This window comes from Myotis myotis, unplaced genomic scaffold, assembly GCF_014108235.1.
Source record: "Myotis myotis isolate mMyoMyo1 unplaced genomic scaffold, mMyoMyo1.p scaffold_m19_p_11, whole genome shotgun sequence".
Lineage (NCBI taxonomy): Eukaryota > Metazoa > Chordata > Mammalia > Chiroptera > Vespertilionidae > Myotis > Myotis myotis.
In genome coordinates this window covers 15839620-15849932 of record NW_023416315.1, presented here as the reverse complement: position 1 = coordinate 15849932, position 10313 = coordinate 15839620, and positions in this window count along the sequence as shown.

Sequence of the window (10313 nt, the reverse complement as noted above, 5' to 3'; positions counted from 1 at the left end):
TTCCTCCTCTAGTTGAAACTTCTCTGGTTTAACAAAGTTGCTGATAAGATCATGGAAAAGCCAGGCAGGGATGCTTGGGAAGAGCTCCGGTCTAGATTCTAGGGCCATTACCAACCACTTTTGTTTCGTTGGTTATATCACATAACTCTCTGGTTCTCGGTTCTTAATATAGAGGTCTAAGCAAGATAATCTCCTTGGTTTCATCTGTAAATTTAAGTTACAAGAACTTGTCCACTGTATAAACCCAGGCCCAAATTTCTGTCTTGGACATTAAGTCACTCAAGGATAGTGGAGTCAGAATTTCCCAAACTAATTCCCATTTCTTAATTGTACCATTAAGTGCCACTGGTAATAGAGTTCTAAATATTTTATTATAAAAACAGAAATTTAACACTAAATTCAAGGGCATATAAAGGAAAAAATGGTTCAAGTTAAGCATGCTAATATGTTTCATAGGCTAATAAGCTTATTAAAAAGGCTTGCAAAGTCTCTAGTGCAATATTACATTTTACAACTTATATTTATAAAGTCTGTTGAGACTTTCCCTTCCTATTTGATTCAAGTGTTGCAAGTTGACATTAATGCATACACTTTCCTTCAAATCACACCTATCATAGCACATGACCAAATTTAAATTCATATTGCATTACACATTGCAATTCCCTTGCCTTCCTCTAATATACTTAAGAAGTTTGACAGAATTACTCAACCACATTTTTGGACATTTAGGATAACTCTCATTATTTAAAACAAATTTGAGAACTGAAACTCCACTAACCATAAGAATGGCTTTAAAAGTGACTCACCCAATTTGGTGGTCAGCCTATTTTTTAAAAGTTAGGTTTGAATGGAAAATTGAGAAAGCGAAGGACTATTAATAATGACAGGAGGTGGGTGTATAAACAGGTGTAGTAGATTGTGGTGACAGAGTTGTGAAATTGCCACAATTCTAAAGAACCACATCCCCATTTTTTTGGTCACCTTCTTAGCAACTGGTGGTTTTATGATTCGGAAAAAGATGTACTGATGAGAGATAAGACCATCAGAATCTTAAATAAAAAATAGTGGCTTTTGAGAATGAGAAGAAACTTTAAAAGAGCAAAAATAAAAAATAAATTCCTTTAAAAAAAAGAATCTTTTTCATTCAAGAGAGTGAAAAGATTTCAATATAAAAATTTAGGACTCAAAAATAAGAATGAGTATTATTTGTTTTCATTAGAATTTTATACTAATCAAACATTTTCACAAACATTTATAATGATCATGACCAGGAAGTCCTTCCTTTCTCACATCCAGGAAGTTATCAGGCCTTACTGACTCTCTGTCTTAAATATCTTTAGTTGCATCCTCTTTTCTTTGTCTTCAGTATCACCATCTAGGTTGACACCATTACAATTTCTTACCTAGATGACTGCACTAGCTCCCAGCTGCTTGCCCTCTTTCCAACATTGATTCTCTGTTCTGCCAACAAATGACCTTCTAAAAGACAAACCTGATATGGCCCTCTTCTGTTTAAAAGCCTTCAATGTATTCCAATTGCCTTGAGAATAAAATTCAAACCTTTAGCATGACATACGAGATTCTTTATGGTCTATTTGCCCTCGTGTTCAGTCTTGCCTGTCAGCACTCTCTTCCTCTCTCCAACTTAACTTCTTGATCATGCTGAACTAAATTTTAGTTCCCTGAATTCATGTTGCTTCCTCACCACACTTCTCTGCACATTCTATTCCTCTTACTTGGAATGTCTTTTTTTCATTGATCGGCTGCCTCTTTCACATCCCCCACTGGGGATTGAGCCCCCAACCCTGACTGGGAATCAAACCATGACCTCGTGGTTCATAGGTCGATGCTCAACCACTGAGCCATGCCAGCTGGGCCATACTACACTCTTGACTGGACATTTGGGTTGTTCCCAGTTCCTCCCTATTTAAATTATGATGGTTAGGAGAACTCAGGAAAAATCTTTTTTGTGAGGTCTGGGCCTTCCAAGCAATTTCTTATTGTAATGAGACCTTCTCCTTTTTGCCATCAGACTATCTCTTAAATTAGCTGAAGCTAGAGGGTGTAGTTGACCAGTAAGACTGTGTGAGTGGGTTATGGCATTGTAATTTGAGGTTGCATGGGTGACCCAGTCCATGCATGCTTAGCCATTGTTGACAAGACCCATGACTATATCTGGATAGTCCCATACACATCAGAACCCTTTGGCTCTCTCTTTCTCTGGGACAACCTGGAATAATGGGATGCAGGTCAGTGGCATGTGCTACACTTGCTGGAACCTGCAGAGAGCACCACTTTCCTCTCTTGTGGGTGCAAGGCAAACCCTGTGATCCTGGGAGACTCATAGGCATCCAGATGCTTCTAGTCACCTCCACTGATAGTGTGCCCTTGCATCTCTCCTGGAGTGGTGAGGTTATAACCCTCACACTCTCCTGGGGTAAGAGCCCTCCCTTTTCTAGCCCTTTGAGACTACAGTGGCATAAAGCTTGCTTTTTCTGTCATATATCATATCAAGAGTCTGTATTCTTCATGTACTAGTAAGGGCTCACTTGATTTGAGGGGAAAAAACCAGGTTTTAGTTAATTTCCTACTTAGGTAGTAGGAAATTACTCTGATTTTCTTCTGTCAGGATTAATCTCTCTATGGGGTTAGATTTCTCTCCAGAAATATGGTTCCAATGTACATTTCCACTAAAAATATATTAAAATGCCTGTTTTACTACACCCTTACCAGTACTTCTCATTTGTAACATTCATAAATTTGACAGATGAAATATGTTTTGTTTTAAATGTTTATTTCTTTAATTGCCTGTGAAATGGAACATTTCCCCATGTTCACTGCTAGTTGAATTTCCTCTTGTGAATTTTCTGTTCCTATTCATTGCCCGTGTATTTCCCCACAGCTCTTTTTCTTTCTTTAAAAAAAATATATTTTTACTGATTTCAGAGAGGAAGGGAGAGGGAGAAAGATAGAAACATCAATGATGAAAGAGAATCATTGATTGGCTGCCTCCTGCATGCAACCCGGGCATGTGCCCTTGACTGGAATCGAACCTGGAACCCTTCAGTCTACAGGCCGATACTCTATCCATTGAGCCAAACCAGCTAGGGCTCCACACAGTTCTTAAGTGTACATATTTAAGATTTAACATTTTATATTCATCGTGTAGAAAAATCAGAGTTGAAATAATAAAGAAGTATAATGAAGTGTTATTCTCTAGTTCTGAAATAATTTGCTGCATGGTTTATTCTAGGTCTACATAGGAGAATGGTAGCAAAGTTTTCATTAGCAACTGAAATCTAGAAAGACTCCAAAAGCCTAAATTAAGATCGGGAGTTACGTTTTGTTCTTCCAACTTTTTGATCAAACAGGTTCCAACGCTCTCTTCTGCCCTGCCCGCCCTCTGGTGGAGGTGCTAAAGAGCAGGCCAGGAGATCAAGCAGCCTTAAAGGGAAGCAGTGAAAAAGACCCAAGGTTTGCCTACATGGCAAGCCAGCCCTGGATAATTAAAGAGCCAGTGTTTGACGAACAAACCTCTGCTCCTTGGTTTTCCTAACATTAAATGGGGTCGACAGAATTTACCGTAACACTATTTATTATTCCCGAGTAGCACTTTTCCATAGGTACTGATTTCTATGTTTGGTCTTGTTGACCTGCACTGGGGAAAAAAAAAAAATCCCCTAATTCTATATCTAGAAAAGAACACGGGTTGGTATAGTATAGAGAACAGTGAAGTGAGGATTCTGTTCCCAGCTCTGGTACTTGCTAATTAGTTGACTGGCATTGGATAAGTCCCTTACCCTCCCTGAGTCTGGGTTTCTTCATTTGTAAATTAATAACAGTGATATTAATAGGTTTATTCTGGGGCTTAAATGAGATAATGGTAGTGAAAGTGCTTTGTAAACAATAAATCTCTCTACAATTTTCAACAATTTTCAACCTTTTCATCTCATGGCATCCATAAATTAAACTACTAGAGGTCTGTGGCACACCAAAAAATATATTATATGTATTTTTGCCCATCTAATAAATAATAGGTATAATTTCGATTCATTCACATTTGATGGCTATTGTTGTGATGTTGTTGTCATTTTTTAATTTGACAATCTAGGGGAAGAGAGGTCAGTAACCCTGACTGAACAGTCAGGTATTGCTTGTTTTAAAAATTCTTGTGGCACACCTTTTGAAAATTGCTGGTCTAGGGTAATTTAATAGTGTTGACAACTCTTCTTTCTGAATCATTGTTCAATGTGACAGTTGCTTCTGTATTTTATTTTTCTATGTGTTTTTAAATTTATCTTTATTATTGAAAGTATTACAGATATCTCCCTTTCCCCCCCCATGGACCCCTCCTTCCTCCCTCGCTCTTGCCCTTTCCCTCAGGCCTTCACCACACTATTGTCTGTGTCCATGGGTTATGTATATATGCACATAAGTTCTTTGCTTAATCTCTTCCCGACTAACCCTTTCCTCCTTCCCTTTGAGATTCCACAGTCTGTTCCATGCTTTTATGTCTCTGGATGTATTTTGTTCATCAGTTTATTTTGTTCATTAGATTCCACATGTAAGTGAGATCATGTGATACTTGTCTTTCTCTGACTGGCTTATTTTGCTTAGCAAAATGCTCTCCAGGTCCCTCCATACTGTCTCAAAGGGTAAGAGATCCTTCTTCTTCTTCTTCTTCTTTTTTTTTTTACAGCTGCCCAGTATTCCATGGTGTAAATGTACCACAGCTTCTTTATCTGCTCATCTTCTGATGGGCAGTTGGGCTGTTTCCAAATCTTAGCTATTGTAGATTGTGCTGCTATGAACAGAGGGGTGGATACATTCTTTCTGATTGGTGTTTTGGAATTATTAGGATATATTCATAGAAATGGGATCACTGGGTCAAAAGGCAGTTCCATTTTTAATTTTTTGAGGAAAATCCATACTGTTTTCCACAGTGGGTACACCAGTCTGCATTCTCACCAGCAGTGTACTGGGGTTCCCTTTTCCCCGCATCCTTGACAGCACTTGTCATTTATTGATGGTAGCCATTCTAGTAGGTGTGAGGTAATACTTCACTGTCATTTTAAATTGCATCACTCTGATGATCAGTGACTTTGAGCATTTTTTCATGAGTCTCTTGGCCATTCATATGTTCTATTTGGAGAAGTGTCTATTTAAATCCTTTGCCCATTTTTTAATTGGCTTGCTTGTCTTCCTTTGTTAAGGTGTATGAATTCTTTGTATATTTTGGAAATGTACCCCTTATCAGATGTATCATTGGCAAATATGTTCTCCCATACCATGGGATCCCTTTTCATTTTGTTGATGGTTTCTTTTGCTGTATAGAAGCTTTTTATTTTGATGTAGTCCCATTGTTTATTTTTTTCTTTGTTTCCCTTGCCCTAGGACAGTGATGGCGAACCTATGACACTGTGTCAGAGGTGACACGCCAACTCATTTTTTTGGTTGATTTTTCATTGTTAAATGGCATTTAAATATATAAAACTAGAGGCCCAGTGCACAAATTTTTGTGCACTGGCGGGGGGCAGGGGGTATCCCTCAGCCCCACTTGTGCCCTCTCACAGTCTGGGACCCCTCAGGAGATAACGACCTCCTGGCTTAGGCCTGCTCCCGGGTGGCAGAGGTCAGGCCCAATCCCTAGGTGCAGCCCCTGGTCGGGCTCAGAGCAGGGCCAATTGGGGAGTTGGGGCGCCACCCCCTGTCCTGCACAGAGCAGGGCGGATTGGGAGGTTGCGATGCCACCTTCAGTCACGCTCAGGGTAGGGCCTATTGGGGGATTGGGGCACCGCCCCTGTCACACTCAAGGCAGGGTCGATGGGGAGGTTGTGGCGCCACCTCCTGTCACGCACAGTGCAGGGCCAATCAGGGGGTTGGGGCACTGCCCCCAGTCCGCACAGAGCAGGGCCCATCGGGGGTTGGGGCACTGCCCCCTGTCACGCATAGAGCAGGGCCAATCAGGGGGTTGGGGAGCTCCCCCCTATCAGGCACAGAGTAGGGCTGATAGGGGAGTTGGGGCACCACCCCCTGTCACACAGAGAGCAGGGTGGATCAGGGGGTTTGGGCGCTGCCCCCTGTCACACTGCTCCAGGGGCCAGGAGGCCTCGCGGGTCAGCTGATCCCAGTGCTGGGAGGCCTCACTGCTCCACTTGACACCAGGCAGTGAGGCCTCGCTGCTCAGCTGATCCCCGTGCTAGGAGGCCTCACTGCTCCGCTGATCCCGGTGCTGGGAGGCCTCGCGGCTCCGCTGATCCCAGTGCTGGGAGGCATATTACCCTTTTACTATATAGGATAGAGGCCTGGTGCACAGGTGGGGGCCGGCTGGTTTGCCCTGAAGGGTGTCCCGGATCAGGGTGGGGGTCCAGCTTGGGTGCCTGGCCAGCCTGGATGAGGGGATGATGGCTGTTTGCAGCTGGTCACACCCCCTTCAGGGTGGGGGTCCCCACTGGGGTGCCTGGACAGTCTGGGTGAGGGGCTGAGGGCCGTTTTCAGACTGGAGGGCGACTGAAGCTCCCAACCTCTCCTTTTTTCTTTTTTTTTTTTTTAATTCTGGGATTTATTTACCTTCTATGGCTGTCACTGGAACTGAGAGCCGGCTTTAGCTCTGAGGCTTGGCTCCAGCTCTGAGACCTCGGTTGCTGATCTGGGTTTGTTTGGCTTCTATAATTGTAACACTGTTGCAACTCCAGCTCTGAGATCCCGGCTAGCTGAAAGTAGGTTTCTGGGGATAGTTTAGCTTCTATATTTGCAACATTGTTTCTTAGAGTGCAGCTCAGAGGCCGGCAGCGGCAGGCAGGGAACCTTGGCTTCCTCCGTCACTGGAGCAAGCAAGCCTCCTGTTCGCTTCAGCTGCCTGGCTGCCGGCCACCATCTTGGTTGGCAGTTAATTTGCATATCCCGCTGATTAGCCAATGGGAAGGGTAGCGAAGTTAGGGTTAATTACCATGTTTCTCTATTATTAGATAGGATAAATATCAAAATATAAGTCTTTGTTTTACTATGGTTGCAAATATCAAAAAATTTCTATATGTGACATGGCACCAGAGTTAAGTTAGGGTTTTTCAAAATGCTGACACACTGAGCTCAAAAGGTTTGCCATCACTGCCCTAGGAGATGTATCAGCAAACATATTGCTATGAGAGATGTCTAAGATTTTGCTGCTTATGGTTTCTTCTAGGACTTTTATGGTTCTGACTTACATTTAAGCCTTTTATATATTTTGAGTTTATTCTTTTTTTCTGTATTTATTAAGGTATTAAATATGTGTCCTTATCCCCCCCCAATGTCCCCCCACCCCAAACCCATTCATGCCCTCACCCCCCTGGTGTCTGCTTGAGTTTAATCTTGTGTATGGAGTAAGTTGGTGGTCTAGTTTCACTATTTTGCATGTACTTGTCCAATTTTCCCAACACGATTTATTGAAGAGGCTGTCTTTACTCCTCCTTTGTCAAATATTAGTTGAGAGTAATGGCTTGGGTCAATTTCTGGGTTCTCTATTCTGTTCCACTGATCCATATGCCTGTTCTTGTGCCAGTACGAGGCTGTTCTGATTACAGTGGCTTTGTAGTATTACTTGATATCTGGTATTGTAATCCCTCCTACTTTGTTCTTTCTCAAGATTGCTTCAGCTATTCACGATCCTTTTTTGGTTGCATATAAATTTTTTGAGTATTTGTGGGAGCCCAGCCAGCTCTCTCGCACCTCCACACTTCCTACCAGTCTGGATGTTGCCTCCTCTTTATGTTTTTGGTGATAAGGGTTCTCTCCAGCTGGTCTTCAGTTGGTTGTTCAGATGATTTTTCTATGTTTTAGTTGTAATTCCAGTTTCCTGCTGGGAGAATGCCAGTGTAGCTTCTACTTAATCTGCCACCATCTTGGAATCCTGCCTCTGTATTTTGGTATAATAAATAATCAGTTTATCCTTTTAATCTTTAGCAAATAAATGGAGCCTTTGGTGTCAGATCCATAGAAAAAGCAAGTTACATGTCCTGATGTGACTCAGATCTCTGTGTGTACTCTCTAGTACATTTTTGTTTTAATTATAGCATTGAAGGAGTGGAAAGTTTAAAATAGTACCTTTCAGAATCAGTCATTATTTAGTGACTCTCCTTTTCGAAAATATTGCTTATGCCTTTAAAATAAATGACAAGTTTCTTTTATTGTTACTTTGGCCCAAATACAAATTTATTGACATGGTGATGATACTGATTTTTAATTTGTTAAAAGAAAATTTTCTTGAAGCTGTAATAACTAAGAAGATTTAATTATTTAAGCATGTTTAAGTTAAGTTTAAAATTTTAGATTACATTGCTTACTTTTTTTCCTGTGTGGCTGAAGATAAATGTGAAAACACATAGAATTATTTAACTAGAAGAGTTGAGAGTTCTGCATTTCTTTCCCTGGTATACACACAATCTCTCTCCCTCTCCTCTCATCCCACTTTAGTATGCTATACTACAAGAAAAACAAAAACGGTAGCTATCTGAAAAGAGATAAAACTGTCAAAGGTACCTGGTCCAAGTCACCGTTATTCTTGCCTAGATATTTACAATAGCCACCTATCTGGTTTCCCTATTACCATCTGTTTGTGAAAGAGCAGTCAGAATGATTCTGTTAAAATCCAAAACAGATGATGTCACTTTCATGCTTAAAAACTTCTGATGACCTTTACCCCTTAGTCCTATTTTCCTGCTCACCCCTACACTCCCTCAGTCCAGCCACACTGGCCTCCTTGACCACACCATGTCCACTTCAGCCTTATCCTGGAATGTGCTTCCTTCAAACATCTGCATGAGTGGCTTCCTCACCTCTTTTAGGTCTACTCATTTTCCCTGTGGTATCTTCCCTATCACCTCTTTTACCGTAAAATTACAACTCTGAAACCACCCCTTTACCCCTTCCTTCCATAATAATTATCAACATCTAACATAAAATGTTGACTTATTTCTTCTGTTTATTATCTGTCTCCCTCTCCAGAATATGAGCCCTAGAAGGGCAAAGGGCTTTGTCTGATCTGTAACTGTTTTGTCAACATCCAGAAGAGTGGCTGGCTTATAGAAGTGCTCAGCAAATGTTTGTTGAATGAATGAATGAATGAATGAATGAATGAAACAAAGATAAGTCATGGTCTTATTTGATTCGCAACACTGTAAAAATTGCAGTTTTCATCACAACTTTTTAAAAAGCCACAAAACTTTGAATACCTTCTGATGATGAGACCTTGGATGTTGTTGCTATAACATCCAAGTTACAGTGTTCTCTTCTACCCTGCTCCAAATATTTTAGTCCTTCTATGTCTTAAGAATTAAGATCTCCATTAATTCATCACTATCCTGTTTAGAGCAAGTATAATCGTGTAAACCACTCCTAGTTTGGCATGAAAGGAGGAAAGAATTGAATAATAATGAAACATCTGTTCTTTGCTTTCTTTGACACTATAGTCTCCTGATGATCTTAGTAGTGGCCGTCTATTGTCTTATTTCTCTTTCTCTCCTGTTTCCAGCAGATAGGTCTTATTAAAAAATCTTGTTTGGAACTCTTTTCTTGCTCTGCATGTTCTTGTGGCTTCTATTATCTCCATTCTTTAGATTACTCTTAAATTTGTAAACCAAATCTTGACATTTCTTATTGGCTACCAGTTTTACATTTCCCAGGCTGAGTATATCCATCTGGCCATTTTTCAAATTCTCAAATCTCATGTGTTTAAAACCAAATTTATCTTTTTCCATTAAAACTGGATCCTGTTTTAGTAATTCATTATTGTTAATGACCCTGCCTTCTTTCAAGTTTGGAAATGCTTCCAAAGTTCATGACTTTTTTTCATATTGTTAATTGTCAAGCCTTGCTGCTTATACTTCTAGAATATCTCTTGATGAATCGTGTTTGCTTTCAGTAGATTGGAGCTGGGGTCTGAAATTTTACATTTCTAAATGCCTCTGAGTCAAGCTGATGTTGCTGTCTGTTGACCACCTTTGAGTAGCAAGGGCCTGCTCTAGGGTAACAATGACCACCTGAGCCTAGTCTTTCACTTCCCATTCCATGGCTACTTCTAAGAAAAACTCAATTCTTTTTCAAAATAGAGATCTGATATTGTCCAGTCTTGCTTTAAAAGAGGATAGGTCTTTCCCATGCCATAGAAGATTTGGAAAGTCACAGAGGAGATAAAAAAAATTCAAATCAACCGTAATGGTCCATTCACAATTAATCATTAACACTTTGATGCATATTCTTTTAGTCCTTTTTTCTTTGCATGTCACTAGCTATTTAGGCTATACCTGTATTTTTAAACCACAAAAGAATCATTTATA